This window comes from Trachemys scripta, chromosome 10 (assembly GCF_013100865.1).
Source record: "Trachemys scripta elegans isolate TJP31775 chromosome 10, CAS_Tse_1.0, whole genome shotgun sequence".
Lineage (NCBI taxonomy): Eukaryota > Metazoa > Chordata > Testudines > Emydidae > Trachemys > Trachemys scripta.
In genome coordinates this window covers 15453796-15477062 of record NC_048307.1, presented here as the reverse complement: position 1 = coordinate 15477062, position 23267 = coordinate 15453796, and the positions used below count along the sequence as shown (strand labels likewise).

General features: G+C 45.7%; 1 protein-coding gene across 5 annotated transcripts in view; it reads left to right on the top strand.

Annotated features, from left to right (window-relative positions):
• Positions 1-23267, top strand: part of CYTH3 (cytohesin 3) — a 102981-nt gene that overhangs the window by 25272 nt on the left and 54442 nt on the right. Inside the window, exon 1 of one of the 5 annotated variants that reach the window (XM_034784229.1) lies at positions 19867-19941. The exons of the other annotated variants lie outside the window; for them this stretch is intronic. The gene's annotated coding sequence lies outside the window, so the exon portion shown is untranslated. Of the gene's footprint in view, positions 1-19866; positions 19942-23267 lie in introns of those variants that run through there. 5 annotated transcript variants of the gene reach the window in all.

Here is a 23267-nt window from a genome sequence, read left to right as displayed (position 1 = left end):
TGGAGGAAAGCTTACTTTGGAAAGAATCTGGTTATTCAAATTAGAAAATGATCAGGACACCAAAGCAGTCAGCACTGTTCTTGTGAAAAATCCTTTATTTAACATAAAGATACTTCAGAAAAATAAACTAAGTTGGTTGGTCCTTGTTTGATAAGTGTGCCTTTCTTTAAACATAATGACCTGATCCAGCAGAAATTATCGACTTTGGTCACAGATGAACCATGAAAGGCCAGGGATGCTGGCCTTGGAATATAATATGATGTATCCAGGGGAACTATCCACTTCCATCATCCCACCACAATGAAAGTCTTCCAAATTGGGATTAGGGAATTGCCAGACTGGCTGGGGGATGGAAAAATGATGACAAACATTTTACACACACTATAGAACCTTTTACTTAGGGATCTCAAAACGCTTTACAAACAATGAATTAAGCTTCATGACTCCCATGAGAAGTATGTAAATGAACTTCTGGCCCCTTTCAACTGCCTGTGCTTGGCCCTTCCTGTCACCACCTTGTGGGGCAATCCAGCTTTTAGGCATTACTTTAGTTTTATGGCTGAAGGAACCCACTCTGAACGTCCACCTATCGCATGAGGAAACAGGCCGGTTTTGTGTCCAGTCTCTCCTCAAGCTAAAACTAACCTGGAGGAGGAAAATAAATCCTATTCCCCTCGATTGGATGAGTAGTCCCACCATGGGGCCCCTTTTATGTGCCCCCTTTATTCCCCTCCCACCCAATTGCCATCTTTTGGTGCTCGGTTGGGTGGTGGTGGTGGAAGTAAACTTCAGTATTTAGAGTCTATCGTTTCTTTGTGGCTGAGCTCTGGAACTAAGCAGATAGCCAGAAAGCATATGCTTGTACTAGTGCCTCTGAAATTTTGCCCCACGGACAAATGTCAACAGGAGCAAAACTTACCCCCATGTTTTGATGAGATCCAAATCCTGCTCTTAGGAAAGGGGCAACTACAAGTAACTGCATAATATTTCGTTACATGGCTACCAGTGAGGGGGGACCCTTGAAAGTAGCCTCCATAGCTGTGTTGCCAGAAAGACTCATGTGGCTTCTGTGTGGTAGCAACTGTGTAGTCTACTTTTCAGCTAGATAGGGCTCTGTGGTGCAGGATCAGAACCTACATATGCAGTCATGGTATACAGCACAAGAAGAAGCCTGTTAAGCAACAAAGGCCAAATCCTGGTCCTGTTGAAGTGTGACGAACTGGGCCTGTTCTTACTGTGGTCTGTGAATGCTGACAGGGGAGTGTGGCTAGGATAGTCTGCATTGGGGGATGGGAGTCTGCCCGAAGGCGAATACCTGAGCGTGTAACATGAGAACCCAGGAAGGGGTTGGAGGCCAGGTGACACCTTGGCCCGGGAAACTGAACAAAGGCGGTGGGAGGGGTCGCTGAAGGCAGAGTGCTGGAAGCGGGCTGGAGAGATGGCTGGGAGGCAGAGATGGCTCTGACCCCCCAAAGGGGGGTGGGCTGGGATGCCCTGGGACCCCAAGCTGGACCTAACTGAGGGGGGCCCTGTTGTCTGTGCCTGCAAGACCTGTCTTGGACTGTATTCCTGTCATCCAAATAAACCTTCTGCTTTACTGGCTGGCTGAGAGTCATGGTGAATCGCAGGAAGCCGGGGGTGCAGGGCCCTGAGTCCCCCAATACTCTGTGACATGAAGTTAATAGGGCATTTTGCTATGGACTTTGGGTCTAAGACTTAGTTTTGAAAACCAGTAAGTAGCATAGCTGAAATCAATTAATGATGCATGTGTTCAGGACTAAAACTTGCCCATTGGTTTTGACAGTAAGAAGACAATATGAAGAAATGTAAACAGATGTTTTAAAATGGTGAATCCATGCTGACCCTTGCAGGGTGGCAGAAAAACCAAGTGGCTTATGGGGAAACTTGTGTCTTCAAAAGCCACATCAGATAGTAGATTATAGGATAGCCTGGGCCTATCCCATGGAACGCTAAGGGCAAAGTGCACAACAGAAATGAGTGGAGATGTGTGTGGGAAGGGGAATTAATGAGCTAGGCAGGGAGTTAGTGACAGATTTTGGGGTGAAAAATATGGGAGGAGAACTGGAAGGAAACCTTTGTAGCTGAAGCTTTGTCTTGCAGCAGCGTAGGAGGGAGCTTGCGAGAAAATTAAAACAAAAATCCTTTAACTCTGTGGCATAATGTTTTATAAACAAATACATGAAACTGAGCAATAGGTCACTTACAAACCAAAGCCACTTTTGTTTTGTCTTCACTTAAACTTGTTATATAGTACCTTTAATGCCTTTTTTAAAAAAATTTATTTTATTTTAATTAATTCTGGTACAAGCTGGTTTCCCCCCAACTCCCCCATTCATGGCTTATCTTCCCTTTTGTGCTACTAAAGGTTGAACCTTTGGTCAGAAAAAAAATTTTGAGCTCTGTTTCTCCCTAAATACTTTGGCTTTGGGTTTATGCAGTTTTGAGCAAACAGAAGCTAGAAAGTCCACCAGCCTTTGGCCTGGTCTACACTAGGAGGTTATGTCGAATTTAGCAGCGTTAACTCCAATTAACCCTGCAGCCGTCCACACAACGAAGCTATTTATTTCGACATAGAGGTCTCTTTAAATCGATTTCTGTACTCCTCCCCGACGAGGGGAGTAGCGCTAAATTCGACATGGCCATGTCGAATTAGGGTAAGTGTGGATGTAATTCGACGCTAATAGCTCCGGGAGCTATCCCACAGTGCACCACTCTGTTGATGCTCTGGACAGCAGTCCGAGCTCGGATGCTCTGACCAGCCACACAGGAAAAGCCCCGGAAAAATTTGAATTCCTTTTCCTGTCTGGCCAGTTTGAATCTCATTTCCTGTTTGGACATCGTGGCGAGCTCAGCAGCACTGGCAACGATGCAGAGCTCTCCAGCAGAGGTGACCATGCAATCGCAGAATAGAAAGAAGGCCCCAGCATGGACTGATCGGGAAGTCTTGGATCTGATCGCTCTGTGGGGTGATGAGTCTGTGCTTTCAGAGCTCCGATTGAAAAAACGGAATGCGAAGATCTACGAGAAGATTTCCAAAGCCATGACGGAGAGAGGATACAGCCGGGATGCAGTGCCACGTGAAAATTAAGGAGCTGAGACAAGGGTACCAGAAGACCAAAGAGTCAAACGGACGTTCAGGATCCCAGCCCCAGACATGCCGTTTCTACGAGGCACTGCATTCCATTCTAGGTGCAGCTGCCACCACTACCCCACCACTGTCTGTGGACTCTGACGATGGGGTATTGTCGACGGCCGCTTCCTCGGAGATGTTTGCGGACGGGGAAGATGAGGAAGGAGATGAGGAGGACGAGGCAGTCGACAGCGCTTTCAACGCTGATTTCCCCGACAGCCAGGATCTCTTCATCACCCTCACGGAGATCCCCTACCAACCCTCCCAAGGCAGTAACCCAGACCATGAATCAGGGGAAACATCAGTAGGTAAGTGTTTTAAACATTTATTTTGAACAGAATAGGAATGGTATCTTAACAATGGGTTTTTCATGATTAGTTTGCCCTAGGCGCTTTAGTTTCTAGTCCTTGCCAGTGCAGCTACTGGAAAATTCTGTCAATATGTCTGGGGATAGAGCAGAAATCCTCCTGGGACATCTCCACGAAGGTCTCCTGGAGGTATTGTGAAAGCCTTTGCATCAGTTTCCTGGGGAGAGCGGCCTTATTGCGTCCTCCGTGGTAGGAAACTTTTCCGCGCCAGGCTAGCAGCAAGTACTCCGGGATCATTGCCTCGCAAAGCATGGTGGCATACGGCCCTGGTGCTTGCTGGCATTCACGCAGCATGCGGTCTTTCTCTGTCTCCGAAATCCTCATCAGAGTGATATCACTCATGGTGACCTGCTTTGAATTAGGGGAATGTTAGTATTGGGACTGATTGCCTGTTCCTTTACATAACTGTAACTGGCTGTTTACAGCCACACGGTGGAGGCGTGACAGGGGCAGCATGCAGGGATCTTTCCCAGGGACAGCCGCGAGGGGGGTGGGACAGGGGCAGAGTTCATGCTGGCTGGACTGCCGGCAGCAGGAACTAGCCAACGCTAGGAGCATTGCTTGGAACGTGAAAGGAGGACACTGCTATAAATTAAGCTTTAAGCAGCCAAAAGTCTACGGCTTACCATGTCCGCCTGCTAGCCGAATTCCGTTGTCCGGCCCCGCTTGTGTGATCTCTACAGCAAGACCCCAGGCACTCAATGGGAAGACCGAAAATTCGACCTTGTACTTGAGCGTGCACGTGATAGGTGCTGTGCATGTTCTTGTTCACAGAGAAAGACTATATTCATTGTTCACAAAACTGTATCTTTCTGAGGAATTCACTCCCTTTTTCCCATCCCACAGCTGCGAGTGTCTCCCGAGCTACCCTGGCATCCCCCTCCCAGAGGCTGGCGCAGATCAGGCGACGAAAGAGAAGGACACGGGACGAGATGTTCTCAGAACTTATGGGCTGCTCCCGAGCCGAGGCGGCACAGCAGACCCAGTGGAGGGAGAACATGTCGCAATACCAGCGATCACACAGCGAACGGGAGGACAGGTGGCGGCAGGAAGAAGGAAGACCAGCAGGCGACTCGAATGCTGCTTGGACTAATGAGGGAGCAAACGGACATGCTCCGGCGCCTTGTAGATGTTCTGCAGGACCGGAGGCAGGAGGACAGAGCCCTGCTGCATTCTCTCTCTAACTGCCCTCCCCCGTGTCAAAGTCCCATCCCCCCCTCACCCAAAGTCCCAAGAAGGAGGGGTGGCAGGGGCCGTGAAAACAGTCACTCCATCCCTGCAGACTGCTCAAGTAACAGAAGGCTCTCATTCCCAAAGATTTGATAAGTCCTTTCCTTCACTCCAAAAGCACCTCACCCAAGCCCCCGTCCCAGTTTCATCCCCTAACTGTGTAGTTGTTAATAAAAAATACGTTTCTGTTAATTACTGTTTCCGTCATGTTCTTTTAAATGAGAGTGTGTTTGAAGGGGGGAAAAGGGGTTGGTAATTGGAGAGGACAGTCACCTTTACCAGGGTACAGCCATGGGGGCAGGTTCAGCAGAAGGTCACACACACATTGCAATCACTAGGCACCCTGGTCAGTCTGGGAGGTGGTTTTCATGTTCTGTGTGTGGGGGCTATGTGAGTTTGTGGCGGGGGAGGGCGGTTACAGATCTTATGCAGTGGTCCTTAGCCTGGATGACAGAGCCATGCAGCAGGGGATCTGTAACCGCCCTCCCCCGCCACAAAGTCACATAGCCACCACACACAGAGTCCCGAAAAGGAGGGGTGCCAGAGATTGTGGAGCACACAGCAAGCTGCAATAACAATAGGGATATTGGTTTCGCTGAGATCAGAGCGAGTCAGTAAGCTTCTCCATCTCCCCTTCAGACGTCCAAAAGCACACTCCACCACCATTCTGCACTTGCTCAGCCAGTAGTTGAAGAGTTCTTTTTCACTGTCCAGGGCGCCTGTATAGGGCTTCATGAGCCAGGGCATTAGCGGGTAGGCTGGGTCCCCGAGGATGACTATATGCATCTCCACATCCCCAACAGTTATTTTGTGGTCCGGGAAGTAAATACCTTCCTGCAGCCTTCTAAACAGACCAGAGTTCCTGAAAACGCGAGCATCATGAACCTTGCCCGGCCATCCGAAGTTGATGTTGGTAAAATGTCCCCTATGGTCCACCAGTGCTTGCAGCACCATTGAAAAGTAGCCCTTTCGGTTAATGTACTGGGTGGCCTGGTGGGCCGGTCCCTGGGTAGGGATGTGAGTTCCATCTATAGCCCCACCGCAGTTTGGGATTCCCATCGCAGCGAAGCCATCTATGATCACCTGCATGTTTCCCAGGTCTTTGAGAGCAGTAGCTCAACGATTGCATTGGCTACGTTCATCACAGCAACCCCCATGGTAGATTTGCCCACTCCAAAGTGATTCGCGACTGACCGGTAGCTGTCTGGCGTTGCAAGCTTCCAGAGCTATGGCCACTCGCTTCTGGACAGGGGACAGCAACTCACAAAGTTCCAGGAAAGTTCCCTTACGCACCCGAAAGTTTCGCAGCCACTATGATTCATCCCAGACCTGCAGCACTATGCGGTCCCACCAGTCCGTGCTTGTTTCCCGGGCCCAGAATCGCCGTTCCACAGCATCAACGTGACCCATTGCCACCATGATGTCCACGGCGCGTGGTCCCGTGCTTTGTGAGAGGTCTGTGCCCCTCTCAGACTTAAATGTCCTCACCGCGCTGCCGTAGCCTCCTTGCCCGATTTCTCAGCACCTGCCTCTGAAAAAGGTGGATGATAAGTGCGAGGTGTTGACAACGGCCATAACTGCAGCGATGATCGCAGCAGGCTCCATGCTCGCAGTGCTGTGGCGTCCGCGCTGTCAATCACCAGAAAAGTGATTTCACGGAGGGAGGGCGGGAGTGACGGTTGAATGATGACAGTTACCCAAAACCACCCTCGACACATTTTTTGCCCCAGCAGGCATTGGGGGCTCGACCCAGAATTCCAATGGGCAGCGGGGACTGAGGGAACTGTGGGATAGCTGCCCACGGTGCACGGCTTCCAATGTCGACGCTTGCCCCGTTAGTGTGGACTCACAAAGTCGAATTACTGTCCTTAGTGTGGATACACACATTCGACTTTGTAATATCGGTTCCACAAATTCGCTTTAAGTAAAATCGAACTACTTGTTGTGTAGACATACCCTTACTTACCTTGTCTGTGGGAGAGTGAAAAAAACAAGATAAGGGAAGTGTTACTGTAAATGTGAGGCAGTTCTGCAGAAAAGGAATATCCATTGACACCAGTGATAGGAGTGATTGTGTTTCTTCCTTTGCAAAAATGAGATGTTTCAGTTTCCATTTAATTTATCATGTAAGTTTGAACAGCAAAATAATTCTGGGAGTACACAGAAAAAAAAAAGTGTCATGAAGACAACCTCAAAAGATGGAGTCCTGTGGGGTCAAATTATGTCAATAGCAGTCCACAGTTTAATTATTCTGAAATAGGTTTCAGAGTGGTAGCCATGTTAGTCTGTATCAGCAAAAAGAACAAGGAATACTTGTGGCACCTTAGAGACTAACAAATTTATTTGGGCCACATGTACTCCTTGTTCTTTTTATTCTGAAATAGCTACACTATTCTACGCTTCTGCCTTTGTGAGAAATTCTGTAAACCACTGTCTGTCTTACAAAATGTATAGCTGAGGTCAGTAGTACTGTGTAACATTCAAGACTGTTTTTTGTTTTGTTTAATAGATCTTTCCTATAATTTTAAATCTATTATGGGATGGCAGGCTTCTTTTTATTTTGTGGTAGTAATATCTGTCATTGGCTTTATGAGCATACACTCTTTTCCTAGTTCATATTTGAAATGTCTTATCTAAAATAATTCCCCCCATACACATTTGCTTGTATCTCACTTTTTGAATATCTCTGTTGAAGCACCTCTTGTACAATTCCAAATGTATGTTGGGGCAGAATGGGGGCGGGAGTGTGGGGAGAGACAGAGGGTATGTTCTTGGAAGGGGTCAACAAACGTGGACGAGGGGGAACCAGTGGACATAATATACTTAGATTTCCAGAAAGCCTTTGACAAGGTTCCTCACCAAAGGCTTTTACGTAAATTAAGTTGTCATGGGATAAGAGGGAAGATCCTTTCATGGATTGAGAACTGGTTAAAAGACAGGGAACAAAGGATAGGAATAAACGGTACATTTTCAGACTGGAGAAGGGTAACTAGTGGTGTTCCCCAAGGCTCAGTCCTAGGACCAGTCCTATTCAACTTATTCATAAATGATCTGGAGAAAGGGGTAAGCAGTGAGGTGGCAAAGTTTGCAGATGTTACTAAACTGCTCAAGATAGTTAAGACCAAAGCAGACTGTGAAGAACTTCAAAAAGATCTCACAAAATTAAGTGATTGGGCAACAAAATGTGGATAAATGTAAAGTCATGGACATTGGAAAAAATAACCCCAGCTATACATACAATATGATGGGGGCTAATTTAGCCACAACTAATCAGGAAAGAGATCTTGGAGTCATCATGGATAGTTCTCTGAAGACGTCCACGAAGTGTGCAGGGCAGTCAAAAAAGCAAACAGGATGTTAGGAATCCATTAAAAAAGGGATAGAGAATAAGATGGAGAATATCTTATTGCCCTTATATAAATCCATGCCCACATCTTGAATACTGTGTACAGATGTGGTGGTCACATCTCAAAAAAGATATACTGGCATTAGAAAAGCTTCAGAGAAGGGCAACTAAAATGATTAGGGGTTTGGAACGGGTCCCATCTGAGGAGAGATTAAAGAGATTAGGACTTTTCAGCTTGGAAAAGAGGAGACTAAGGGGGGATATGATAGAGGTATATAAAATCATGAGTGGTGTGGAGAAAGTGAATAAGGAAAAGTTATTTACTTGTTCCCATAATATAAGAACTATGGGCCACCAAATGAAATTAATGGGCAGCAGGTTTAAAACAAATAAAAGGAAGTTCTTCTTCACACAGCGCACAGTCAACCTGTGGAACTCCTTGCCTGAGGAGGTTGTGAAGGCTAGGACTATAACAGGGTTTAAAAGAGAACTAGATACATTCTTGGAGGTTAAGTCCATTAATGGCTACTACCCAGGATGGGTAAGGAATGGTGTCCCTAGCCTCTGTTTGTCAGAGAGTGGAGATAGATGGCAGGAGAGAGATCACTTGATCGTTACCTGTTAGGTTCACTCCCTCTGGGGCACCTGGCATTGGTCACTGTTGGTGGACAGGATACTGGACTGGATGGACCTTTGGTCTGACCCAGTATGGCCATTCTTATGTTCTTATGTATGTTGCCTGTCCTTCAATATCCTCTTCTGAAAGTAGAAACAGGTTCCATGTTGAACAGGATCTGCACAGTTGTTTTCATTTTTCTTTTTCTTCTCCTGATTTATTTCCATTTTGTGATGATTCCTACTGGGATCTTTGCATGACTGATATCATAGGAACACACTTAGCATTGGATTTTGGTGGCTGCAAGGTGCTTTGTAATCTGCTTCCAGTCAAAGACAAATGTCAGTAATTGTATTACTTTGTACTAATATTCCTTAGAGTTAGGCAGCTTGATATATCGTTGTTAGCAAAGGATATAGCTTCTAGTGAACTGTGCAGAAATGTTTGTCACAACTGATGACATTCATTTCATTTATCTTGAATGTATTCTATCCAGAGAAGTTGCTCCAGTCATTTCTGTTTAAATGTATAGTTTGAGGAGAGCTATATAGTGCCTAAAATTAGGGTGACCAGATCACCCAAGACAAATATCGGGACGCGGGGGGAGGGGTGGGGTGACGCGGGGGGGCGGGGCGGGGGGTGGGGCCAAAAAAAAAAACACCTTCCTCCGCAAGCGCTGGAGGGAGGCCCGGGAGACTCAGGGGAAGCGCGGGGCCGCGGTGAGTAACAGTCCGGCCTGGTCCCGAGCAGGCAGGACTCAGTTGGGCGGTAGGGAGAGGAGGGGGGCGGCCCGCGGGGCCAGGCGGCGGCTGTTCTCACCCCCGGCCAGCGGGACTCGGGAGCAGCCGCTGCTGCAGCTCCCACTGCTGTGGGGGCAGGAAGCGGCCATGGCGCTCCGCGGCTGCAGCTCTGGCGCCCCTGAACCCGGGCCTGCTGCGGGGACCCAGCAGTGCGCACGCTGCGCTCAGCCCCTGGCCAGTCGCGTCTGGGCTGTTGCCCAGCTGGTGCTATCCCGCGGCGGCCCCGGAGTGGGGGTAGCAGGCCCCAGCCCCCCCGTCCCGCAGGGGAACGAACAGGGCTGGGCTGCCGATGCCTCCGCCCCGGGGCCGCCGCGGGATAGCACCAGCTGGGCAGCAGCCCAGACGCGACTGGCCAGGGGCTGGGCCCAGCGTGTGCGCTGCTGGGTCCCCGCAGCAGGCCCCGGCTCGGGGGGTTCGGAGGCGCCGCAGCCGCGGAGCGCCATGGCCGCTTCCTGCCCCCGCGGCAGTGGGAGCTGCAGCAGCGGCTGCTCCCGAGTCCCGCTGCCCGGGGGGAGAACAGCCGCCGCCTGGCCCCGCGGGCTGCCCCCCTCCTCTCCCAACCACCCAACTGAGTCCTGCCTGCAAGGGACCAGGCCGGACTGTTACTCACCCCGGTCCCGCGCTTCCCCTGAGTCTCCCGGGCCTCCCTCCAGCGCTTGTGGAGGGAGGGGGAATGGTGAGCCCGGGGAAGAGGCGGGGATTCGGGGAGGGAGCCAATCGGGGGAGGAGGGGGCGGAGTCGGGCGGGGAGGGGGTGCGAGCATTTCCGGGCTCTAGGCTCCGGGGCATTTCCTTGTTTGTCCAGTGTCCCGACCGCACGTCGGTCGGGACGTGGGACAAACAAGGAAATATCGGGACAGTCCCGATAAAATCGGGACGTCTGGTCACCCTACCTAAAATGCACTCGTACTCTGAGTGATCATCTTTTGAATGATCTTTTTTATAAATTTAAACAGGGTAAGGCATTCAGCATTCTCAGGCAGTGAGGGACAGAAGATGATAATCTTTGTCTGATAAAATACTGATGTTTTGCAGTATTAGACACAAGACTGCATTTATGTGGAGATGGGCATAAAGAGTGAGAAGGATTAAAATCTAGCTCTGAATGTTATGTCTAGAACCCATTTCCTGTTAGAAGTTGTACAATTAGGTATTCTGGTAACAGAGTTCACACTAAGTGGAAAACTGTAAAAGCTCTCAAAAGAAGTTACACTTTCCTAGTTTACTAATCTGGATTTAAACTATAATTTTTTTAGCATGCTAAGTGGTATAGTATAAATGTTTGAAAGACTTGCAAAAATATGTTTAAAACTTGCCTAACTGAAATTCTGTCTTCCTGCAAGCTTTTAAAACTAAGCAGTTTTTGTTTGTTTGTTTGTTTGTTTTTTAAAGCTATTGTCAGCATTTTCTATGTGCTTGGCCTCAGGTAAAAGCAAATTGCACAGTCATAGAAATTCGAGGTGGAAAAAGGCCTAGTAAGGTTGTCTAATCCAAACCATACCAATCTGGGTTTTTTTGTACAGTAATACACTTTCTAATGCTTTAGCAGGCAAAGTCTTAAATAACCAAAGTGTAGGATGTTCATCACTTCTCTTTGGAAGACTATCCCACAGGTTAAAAGAGCTCACTTTTGCATATCTACTTTGTTCTTGTCTGCTATCACTCATGGTCTCTTGGCATTACTACTAGAACATTCTCTCACTCTGCGCTGCTAAAATGTGATTGAAGTGATGATAAGGTAAATCATGTCCTTGACCTTGACATGGAAGTCATTAAAGAAAATTCAGAATTGTCCTATCATTGTACTCGTGAACAAATAAATGTAGTGGTAACATCATTTATTTTTTATGTAATGTACTATGAACAAAAAAGGCTTTAAAATGTCTGACTTTCAATGCAAAATTAGGTAACCTTATTATTCTCCCCTTCCCTTCCATAGATGCATTCCTCCTCCCCTGAATTGAGTTCTCCTAAAATTCTGTGATTTCTGCAAGCTTCTGCCATGTAGCTTGCATTGTGTATATATAAATGTATATAAATAAAAATGCAATATTGGATTCTGTTTGACAATATTTTGCTGGTCTGATGCCATCTAAATGGAAGGCTTAAGGACTGATTTATTTTTGGAATGAGAATGTCTCTGACACTTGCATTGATACTGTAACCACACTGAGCCAATTGTAATGCCAGTAGTAGGTTTTTCCATTTCTCTTTAAAGTGGAAAACCAAAATAAATGGTGCAGTAACCAGTTTCCATATTTAAATGGCTGAAAGTCAAAGGAAAAAAAAGGAGGTAACGTGAATTCATCCATTGTATTTAATATGGCAGAAGTATGTATTTTCTTGCATATAGTACTTGCATGGTGAGGTGCTTTGCTTATTTACATTAACCTGAAGTTACTGTTTTCTCCTCTCCAACAATAGTATATTGCGGTAATCATAGAAGTAATGCTGATCATCACTGTATGTCTATGCAGTAGACACAATGGAGTGGTGATTCAGAAACAGGCTGAAGTTTTATAGACTTATCCTCATATACTTGAATCCGGTAGACAGGATGGATTTGATTTAAATCAAATCGATTTAAATCACTAGTCAGGAAGACTCAATTTAATCAGTGATTTCTACATAAAAGTGCATTATTGTTGGTTGTTATAATCTTAATACATATTCTTCACAACTCCGAGATGGATGAGATAGATGAGATCCAAACTGGATCTCTTTTACGGCCTGCTGTCATTATAGATTTTCCCTTCTAGTGAGAGAATGATATGGTAGATTCAGAGATTAAAGTAAGCCGGTCCGGTCCGGCGTAGCAGCAAGAGCCGGTATGCCATGCTGGACTGGCTTCCCCAGGCTGGCGATTTAAAGGGCCCTGGGCTCCAGCAGCCCTTTAAATCGCCTCCGGAGCCCTGGGGTAGCGGCGGCCCTTTAAATCACTGCCGGAGCCCTGCCGCCATTACCCCGGGACTCCGGCAGCGGGGCTCAGGCGGCGCTTTAAAGGGCCCGGGGCTCCCCACAGCAGCCAGCGCCCTTGGCCCTTTAAATCAGTGCCGGAGCCCCTGGGTAGTGGCGACAGGGCTCCGGCGATTTAAAGGGCCCAGAGCTCCACTGCGGTAGCAGCGGCCAGAGCCCCGGGCTCTTTAAATCGCCCCTGAGCTCAGGGGCTCCCAGCAGCTTCAAGGGTGATTTAAAGGCCCCGCCTCTTCCGGTTGAGGCCACGCACCTGCTCAGGACTCCAGCGTACCAGTAAATCCATTAACTTACTTTCATCCCTGGGTAGATCTCAAATCAATGAAGGCTACACTCAAAAAGAGCTCAGGACTTCTGGAATATGCTGCTCAAACAGTTTCACTTTTCTTTCTAATGCCTGTCCCTTCCTTCTCACATTTATCTCTAGACTACTTCTCCTTGTTCAGATCTATTCCCCAGCAATCTTCTATTCATTGAACTTCCTGAAACTTTGCACTTTTAGAGAGAGGTAAGGGATTGACTCTGTGTACACAAATTTGCAGAGGGACAATAGGGTTGAGGGCTATTATTTCTCACCTCTGTATATGTATTTATTTAAAAACATTTTTGCTGTTAGCAAGCATGTTCTCTCTGGAGACACAAATCCACAGTTTGAGACCTGCAAAACTAAGCATCTCTGATAGCATCTTCTAAACTTAGCACTGAGTCCCAGGGGTCTCAAACTCCCGGCCCACTGTTCCATCTGCAGCCTGAGAACCTCCCCAATGTTAGGGTTACCATACGTCCGGTTTTTCCCGGACATGTCCGGCGTTTTGGTAATCAAACCCCCATCCGGGGGGAATTGCCAAAAAAACAAACATGTCCGGGAAAATACCGGCCGGGCACTTCCCCTCCTGCGGCTGCTCTGCTCCTCCCCTGACTCTTCGGCTCTGTTTAAGAGCCGAGCTGCCCGAGCACTACCGGCTTCGGGCAGCCCCCTTGCCTCCGGACCCCAGCCGCCGGCCGGGCACTTCCCCTCCCGGGCTCCAGCTGCTCTGCTCCAGCGGTGCAGGGTCTGGAGGCATGGGGGCTGCCTGAAGCCCGAGCGCTACCGGCTTCACGGTTTGCCGGGCAGCCTCCAGACCCTGCGCCCCCAGCTGGGCGCTTCCCCTCTCAGGCTCCAGCTGCGCTGGGGAAGTGCCAGCCAGGGGCGCAGGGTCTGGGGGCTGCCCGGCAAACCGTGAAGCCGGTAGCGCTTGGGCAGCCCTTTTCGCGTGGCTGGGAGGGAGGAGGGGGAGTTAGGGCGGGGACTTTGGAGAAGGGGTGGGGAAGGGGCGGAGTTGGAGTGGGGGCAGGAGTAGGGAAGGGGCGGGGCCAGGGCCCCGTGGAGTGTCCTCTTTTTTTATTTTTTAAATATGGTAACCCTACCCAATGTGGTCTGCGGGGCTCCAGCAATTTTGGGCCGGGTCTTTCCCTTGGCCCTGCCTGCTGCCCCAGGTGCTTCCGCCCCAGCCCCCTCCCGGGCGATTTAAAACGTCCCAGGGCCCCGCCCACCACTGGCAGCCCAGTGGAGCTGAGTGGCTTGTGCCAGCTCACTTCACATGTCTGTCGGCCCCTCCCTCTGGTCCCTGCGGCCAATGGGAAGCTGCGGGGCAGTGACTGCGGGCAGTGACTGCGGGCAGCAGTGCACGGAGTCCCCCCAGCCCACCCTGCCTAGGAGCCCCTGGTAAGCGCTGTATCCCCCACCCCCTCCCAGAGTCTGCACCTCCTCCCCCTTCCCACATGCCCCCTCCTGCCCTCAAACTCACTCCCAGAGCCTGCACCCCTCCCCCCTCCTCGAGGCTGCAACCCCACACCCTCCTCCTGCAACCCCACCCCCTGCCTCAGCCCAGAGCCTGCATCCCTCCCAGAGCCTGCAACCCCACCCCTCCTCCTGCACCCCCACCCCCGGCCCCAGCCCGGAGCCTGTGCCCAGCACCCAAACTCCATCTCAGAACCTGCACCCCAGACCCCCTCCCTCCCCCACCCAAACTACCTCCCAGAGCCTGCACCTGAGTCTCCTAACTCAGACCTCCTCCCCCACCCAAACTCCCTCCTAGAGCCTTAGGCAGGTGCGGTGCAGAGTTTTGGGGGGCAGGTTCTGGGTGGCATGAGTGACATTATTGGCCCGCTGGGAGGATTTGAGGACTGGCACTGGTTCTAAGGTAAATTGAGTTTGAGACCCCTGATCTATACAGAAGTCCCTGGAACTGCATAAGATTGGGTCCCTAATCCATGAACTATTGGAACTCATTTACAAAACTTTTCTTAAACATTACATTAATATATTGTCTCATACTATAGAATTAGAATTTGTAATCCGTATTCCATGATGAGATATCTTTGAGCTATAATGTTTCTTAATTAAAACTATCTTTAGATAGGTTTTTTTCCTCAAAAAGCATTTTATCAAAAAAATGTGATTTTTTTTTTTATATATACACCTCTACCACGCTATAACGTTGTCCTCGGGAGCCAAAAAATCTTACCGTATTATAGGTGAAACTGCGTTATATCGAACTTCCTTTGATCCGCTGGAGCGCGCAGCCCCATCCCCCAGAGCGCTGCTTTACCACATTATATCCGATTTCGCCTTCTATCGGGATAGAGGTGTAATTGATTTTTATCCACCCTGCCGGTAGATGAAGTCATGCTTTTATTTCTGCAGTACTTTTTGGATCTGATCAGATGTTTTAAGATCTAAACGTGACCTTTTTTTTTTTTTTCTGTCCATCCCTCATCTGCTTCTCTTTACAGTGTAAAAAGTCTGCTGCTCTTGGTAAACGTGCACATGGATGACCCATTTTTTGAATTCACAGTCACATTAATTCTGGTATTAATTTATTGCTAGAAAATTGGGTATGATTAAACTCAGCTTTCTTATTATATTCAGTGATATTAGGCATTTTGAAAAGCAAGTCAGTCTTGTGGTGTTTTGTGTTTTTGAAATATAAGAGTAGCAAGACTTAAAAAAAAGTTCCAGAATGGAAATCAGCATATCTTTGGTATATCAAGTTGAACTGAAGACTGCAAAGGTGTTTAGTATTTTTCAAAATAGTGTGATAGCCTCAGCAATGAATTGTCTTCCTTTTCTTGCCTGAAGATTGACCCTTTGCTTCATTTTTGCAAATGTTTTGGTTTTTCTAATGGAAATGTGATTAATCATTAACAAAAGGATAAATTGCTGAAATATAAAACACAAAACCAGGAAAAATGCAACTTAATCATAGTCATCAATACTGTCTGTTTGTGGTAATTGCTAGAAGCATGGTCAGGAATAGAAAATATACATGTTTTTTTCAGTATTAAAGACTTTTTGTGTTAATAGTGTAATTAGAAGTGGCAAAAAGAAAGGATAGATGTTTCCTTAGCTGTCTCTAAGAAGTTCAAGAACTGAACCAATGATGACCAGGTAACATTAAAATCCACAGCTATCTCATGTCTTAATAAGAACTTACCAAGGATAAAATACCTTGGGCCTCGCCCAAACCATCTCTGTGCAGGCAAGGTGTACATCCGTTGAATGCCAAAAAGATGGTGTTAAAATGTGGGCTGCAAGGAATAAGGAATTTCTTAGTAGTTTTGTGATTTTTTTCCCCCTGTGCCAGATAAGCAGGAAAAGGCATGTTTATGGGCTTGTCTACACTACCCACCAGATCGGCGGGCAGCGATCGATCCAGCGGGGGTCAATTTATTGCATCTAGTAGAGCGATGGTGAGCGCTCTCCTGTTGACTCCGTACTTCACCAGAATAAGCAGCACAAGCGGAGTCGACGGGAGAGCGTCAGCTCTCGACTTCCCGCTGTGAAGACACTGCGGTTTGTAGATCTAAGTACGTTGACTTCAGCTACGCTATTCAAGTAGCTGAAGTTGCATATTTTAGATCAACCCCGTGCGGTAGTGTAGACAAGCCCTATGGGTAATTTACTACTTTTTGTTAAAATGTTTTTGTGTCCTTGGGCCCAAAAGCTTCATTTTGGGGCAGCCCCACCATTTATCTACGTTCTCTAAATGGTCATTTTAAAACCCGCACTGATATTGAAACTGCTAGGTCCTTACTGACCTCATCTGCCATTTCTGTGGAGTGCAAAATACTAATCCTCTCTCTCCAGTAGTAACATTGTCTCATGCCTAGTAAATTCTCAAGAAAGATCTTGGTTTTTCTTTAAAATACATCCTGCCTTCAAGTTAGACTAAACCTATAGTACATCTCTTACTGTGTTGATTCTTGGTTTAAAAAAAATCCTCAAAACCCACAGTATTACCAAAAGAGAGAGAGAGAGAAGCCATTATTATTATAATAAGCTAAAACCATCTTAAAAATTGGTTTGAACTGTGTGGCCATTGTGGGGTGTTGCTCTACTTTAGCTTCTCAGTTTCATTTTGTGAAGTTGTGTGGTTGTGGGTTCTTTTCTGAGTGGAGAAAGCTGTAGCGAGATTTGTTTTTTTTTTTTTTTTTTTTTCTTTTCCAAAGCAATCTTACTAGACTTTGACCTTCCAACCTCTTCTGAGCTACTAACTCTCTCCCTGCTGCTTGACTAGTAATGTTAATTTGATCACTATCTGACCATATGAAAAACCAAACCCTAATAAAATGACCAAAAAAGGTAAAGAAATAACCAGTTAATTGGTTTACAAGAGTTTATTTCCTTCCTAAAGTGCAGTTACCCTACAAATTCCTTTTATGATAAAGTACATATAAGAATAACCCAGATTATTTTACCCTATTTTTAATATACTAAATCTGATGATTCTTCCTTACAGGGTAAATCACTTTCCCAAATTCATACATCTAAAATGTTTACAAGTCATGGTAGAGGGGAACAATGTTTCCTCTGACTTCCTGAACATACACTTGAATGTGCCAATAGAAGCACTATCAACTTGTGAAGTTCTTTTCATATTACTGGAAGAAATCCAGATAGGCCAAATAATGATTGATTGTGATGCTTATAACAAGAATTAAAATATCTCCTTCCCCCAGAATGAAATAGGTGATCAACAACTTCTTGTAATGGAGCATTGTCAAGTATTCTGTAATTTTGAGGTACTGTTCTAGGTTCTGCAGTGCTCTTTGTACTTTCGCAAAGTATAGTGGACACATTCCTGAATTCCTTTTTCCCATTGATTGAATGGTAACTTGGCATGTGAAAGGCATACTGCATTGTTCCCTGTATTTAGGAATATCTTCATCCACAACTACAATGTGGCCACTGTTAGGATAAGGATGGAAGATAGCAGCTGTTAAATGGCACACAGTATTGCAACAGAATAGTCAAGGACAAAAACTGAAGACTACTATGAAATCCAGCTAAGTTTACAGGAGGAATTTTGGGAAATCATGTTCTGTCTGCATAATAGAATCTGTCCAGGATGTTATCCTCCTACGAAAATGTCTATGGAGTCTTTAATGACCACAAGTGTGGTCACAGCTTTTGTTTATACATCTTGTCTAAAAATTTGAAAATACTCTTTTGATTTAATAGAAAAGAAGAGGGATTGAGGGGGAGAGGGGTGGGAGTGGGAGAGACCACCCTGAGATTATCTGTTCAGAGGAATGGACTGGAATGGCCAGTTTTGTTCCAACAGCTGTATACATGTTAATTTTCCACGTGGCATACAGTTATCAGGCCAATAGATGCTGTACAAATGTAGTTTTTGGACAAGGAAGGGCTTATTGATCTTACATATTGTAAATATCAATATACCTATACTAAAACATCAGCTGCTATAGCTAGCTCAAAATCTGTTAGATCACTTTTTACTGGGGATGGGAATACAACTTCTAACATAGTACTGCAGCAGTTTGGGGTTTACTTTTCTCTTATGAGGGAGATGGGTTTTAGGAAGAGTATTAAGGAAAACCTTTATCCTTCAGAAACAATGATGCCAGTTAACTCCACGATTCCTATACTTTACTTTGCCTCTTAAATTGGATTGGGCAATAATTTCATGTTCTATCTGTTACTGGTTCATATGTTGTTGTAAGATCTCTGTTTTGCTGGCTGGGAGCTGCTTTACTCTCTCTTTCACAGACTTAACTCTGGAATCAGTTACGGGGGGAGCAGGGCACAATTGTCCTGGACAGGGAGAAAGAAAGACCAAATGTAAGGGACATAGTTTAATTAATCCGCAGCTTTATTACTTAACTTATCTGGGAACTAACCAGCAAAAGTTCATGCTGTACAGGTCATGATTTCTTCCTCCATCATTTCCTCCGTGGTGGAGGGCTGCTATCATCCCCACCTTTCTACACAGCTGGTCCCAGCCCACTGAGACCCCACCTTACCTCTCCTATTATGAAGGTTAAGGGGCAGGGGGAAAGGGGTTGTTTCCTCTATACCATACGTTAGGAGCCCTAACTTCTTTAGGGGCTGCCTTCCCACAAATTCCACTTCTAATTCCGGTTTATCAGAAAACTGGACCCTATGTGGAACAAGTACCAGCACTGGCCACCTGCTAAATTGTGACATCTTTAACTTTACCTCCTGACCTGTCCCACAGGAGCCCTGAGCTGCTATGGTCAAGGCAAAAAAAAAAAAAAAACCCAACAACAAACAAACAAAGAACCATCCTGCTCTGGCCATCTGTAAATGGGGGGGAAATTCCTTTCCAATCTCTAAAACCCAATCCTACGCTAATCCTAGGGGTGAGTGGAAGCTACTAACTGGGCATAAGAGGGGACTCAGGCCAAAGGGACAGGGGTGATATACCCTCCCCATGGTGCACATGGGATAGTGGCTTACCTGACCCCCACCAGCCTGCTCACCAGCTGAGGTGATGCTTCCCCTCCCAATTCCCAAAGGAGGGGGGATCCTTAAAGAAAGCTCTATACCGGGGTAGGCAATGTATGGCACGCTTGCCGAAGGCGGCCGCAAGCTGATTTTCAGTGGCACTCACGCTGCCCGGGTTCTGGCCACCAGTCCAGGGGGCTCTGCATTTTAATTTAATTTTAAATTAAGCTTTTTAAACATTTTAAAAAACTTATTTACTTTACATACAACAATAGTTTAGTTATATATTATAGACTTATAGAAAGAGACTTCTAAAAACGTTAAAATGTATTACTGGCACACAAAACCTTAAGTTAGAGTGAATAAACGAAGACTCGGCACACCACTTCTGAAAGGTTGCCGACCCTTGCTCTATACCCTTTTTTTTTCTACCAGTCCAGATAAAGCCTTGAGGTTGCATTCTCACATCTCAGCCAATGAATGAAGACTGAAAGACAGGCCAACAAGTAGGATTTGCTAAGCTAAAGAATCCACCCCAGGCTATTTGCATGGCATCGGCAATGTACCAGAAGTGATTTAATCTTTGCTGCTGAAGAGTATGGTGAGATCAAAGATCTGGGCTTGGAAAAGAAAGATTAGACTTCTTTTTCTATAGTGGGAAGTGTTCCTAGTCGTCTCTCGCCTCTGGGGCTTTCTTGCTCCTACTGGTATGTGTCACATTTTTCTGTAGACATAGCTGTATTGAATATATTGCATTTTCAAGGGTACTGAAATATAGATTGTTATTCTCAAATTATTTCTGAAGTGGTTTTCTTGCAGTTCTTTCCTTTATGTGCAAATAGGGATATATAGGATTTTTTGAAGCTTTTTTTCTCCAAAATGGATCAGTTGAACAGCTAATATATAAATAACTCCAGCAGTTTTTCAGGTGCTTACCAAATAAGTATGAAGACAAGATCTCACCACCTTTCCAAGAAGTTATGCTTTAGAGAGACCAAGTACAAAGGCTGGTTGAAGGAAATCATTGGCAAACAGAAATATAAAATGTTGTGGCTTGCACATGACTTATGAATTCCATTTATTTTGATGCTATTACATTTTAAGTTGTCAGCGTTCAAAAAATATTGGTGGTTTGGTTTTCACACTTTTTAGGCGGACTTGTGGAGAGAAATGCATATATGACGTAAGTCTCTAAAGACTAGAAGCTTCTGCTTATGTTTTCTCTCATGTGTGGTAATGATGCTATCACTCTCTTAAACTTTAATTTGGTATTTGTAATACAAGCTGCAGTGTAAAACACTACTGTCTCCAGTGGAGTTACTGTAGTGAACTACAAAGGTGTGGACTGATTACATGATTGCTCTTAAAAAATCTGTATGAAAACTGTACTGTCATTTGAAGTAACTTATGAAGGGTCCTGTTTGGTATTTTTTTCTGCCTATGATGTTGAAAGTTTACTTATGGAAAATTTACTTCAGGTGTTTAAAATCAGTTAAACTGATCTGAGGGAAGATGGGCCAAGTGGCATGATCGGATTAAAAAAAAAATCACTGTGCTATTTTTAAAAAGAGCAATATCTATTTAACTCTAACCTATAGGGTCTCAGCTCTTCTGTATTTTCTGTATATCTACCTCTTTCTCTTTAGTAACTGGATAAGCATATAACTTGGACTGTGAACAACCCTCTTAATCTTCAGTAAAAATTTAGTTAATATATTGACTTCACATTTACTAGTCTGCAAGATTGAGTCTTCATGATAATGAATTATTCAATCCGAGCTAACAATATCTTTTACATTAACATGGAAAATTGCCCTTGTGTAAAGATTTGAAGATAACCTCAAAATGTGATAGTTGCAGTTTACTCACTATACTGAAATATTTTTTCCATCAAAAAGTCCAGGAAGGTTTTTGTTTGGCTTTATTGTTTAAATGGACACGTTCATTCCTCCCACCCTGTATACGTTGTGTTCAGAAGTGTTGAACCTCAGACATTTTGGAAATGACTCAAAGATGATATCTAGAAAATGAGTAGTAATGAGTAATACAGAAGAAAGATGTAATTTTGTATTCTGAGAGACGCCTATGTATAGTTCCATATCTGTATCTAAGTTTAAAAAGGAAAAACACGTGTTAGTTAACAGAATTTCAACTACAGAATATTCCCAGAATGCTGCTTGCACTCAGACAAGACTGCCTCAAGCATCTTCATTTACATTGTTTGCAGTGTTGTTGTAGCTGTATTGGTCCCAGGATAATAGAGAGATAAGATGAGTGAAGAAGAGCTCTGTGTAAGCTTGAAAGTTTTTCTGTTTCATTTATAGAAGTTGGTCCAATAAACGATATTACCTCACCCAACTTGTCTCTTCGTTTACAGGTCAGGAAGGTATGTGGATTATTTAGACTTGCTGAAATGATTTGATAGTAGAATGTTTATTGGGAGTCATTGAGGTCTATTGACTGTAACTATTTTGGATATTAGGAAACACTATTTCACTAGGAGGGTGGTGAAGCACTGGAATGGGTTACCTAGGGAAGTGGTGGAATCTCCATCCTTAGAGGTTTTTAAGGCCAGGCTTGACAAAGCCCTGGCTGGGATGATTTAGTTGGTGTTGGTCCTGCTTTGAGCAGGGGATTGGACTAGATGACCTCCTGAGGTCTGTTCCAACCCTAATATTCTATGATTCAAACAGTGGATTTGGAGCCTACTTATAGAATCATTTTAGTCAGCTTGCTGTGAAGGCACAAGAAGTCTGCATGCCAAAAATCTCAATGACATTTTCAAACCTTTTAAGCACAACAGCAATTTTATTTATTTATAAATGGGAATTTATTAAAGGTGCTGATTCCACTTGCAGTTGATACCACAGTGGCCACTGCTATCTTTCCAGAATAAATGACTTTCTGCCTTGCACAACCTGTGGTGCCGATATAATGGTGGCAGGCACCTTCAAAAAAATTAAACTAGATTTGCCTGCTTTTTTGTTCAGAGAAGACTCTAACATCACTGTGGTGACTTTTGATCTAGCTAGTACTGTTGCAAATATTTTTTGTGTGTGTGACTTTAATTATTTTGAATTGAATGATATCAGAGGGAAATACTTCTTTGGTGTTTCTCACATTGAAAAATGACATTTTATCTATGATAAACCTTTTAATTAATTTAATCAAATTTTATGTATTCATATGGGCCTCCCATTTCAGTAGTATCTGAGTGCCTCACAGTCTCTAATACATTTATCACAACCATTCCCTGAGGTACAGAAATACTATTATTCCCATTTTACAGATGAGGAACTGAGACACAGAGGGACTCTGGGCTTGTCTAGATGGAGAATGTGTAGCAAGCTGGGGTGCAAGCATGTGCTAGCCTGCCATGCACTGTCTGTCTGTGTGAAGCCTGCTACCATGCACTGAAAAGTTCGGTAGTGCTCATTGATCTACTCTGATGGGGTACTCCTAGTGTGCTGTAGCAGGATCCACATGGACTGTTAGTGTGTGTCATACTAATGCACTGTAGATTTATGCCCAGGTTGCTACACACGCTCCGTCTAGACAAGTCCTAACTGACTTGCCCGAAGTCCCACAGGAAGTCTGCGGTGGAGCAAGAACTACTTTAGTGCAAACTTGGAACCTCTACATTTGTGCCTGCAGTGCCCACACAGCGGAGTTACAGTGCAGCACTTTGATGTGCACTGCTATTCACACCCCCTTAATCCGAACTGCAGGGCAGTGTAGACAAGCCTTAAAGCAGCGGTTCTCAACCAGTGGCTAGCAGGCCGCATGTGACCCAATTAGCACACTACTGCAGCCCAGCTCAGCTGTGTGCTAAAGGCCGGCCCGCATGGCAGGGTCTGGGTTCTCGGCTGCCCCGCTGCCCAGCATGGTGGGGTCCAGGCTGCTGGCCTGCCACACATGGTGGGAGTCTGGTAGGGTTACCATATTTTGTGCCTCCAAATGGAGGACACTCCACAGCCCCCCGGCCCCGCCCCAGCCCCGCCCACACCCCCGCCCCAACCCCGCCTCCTCCCCA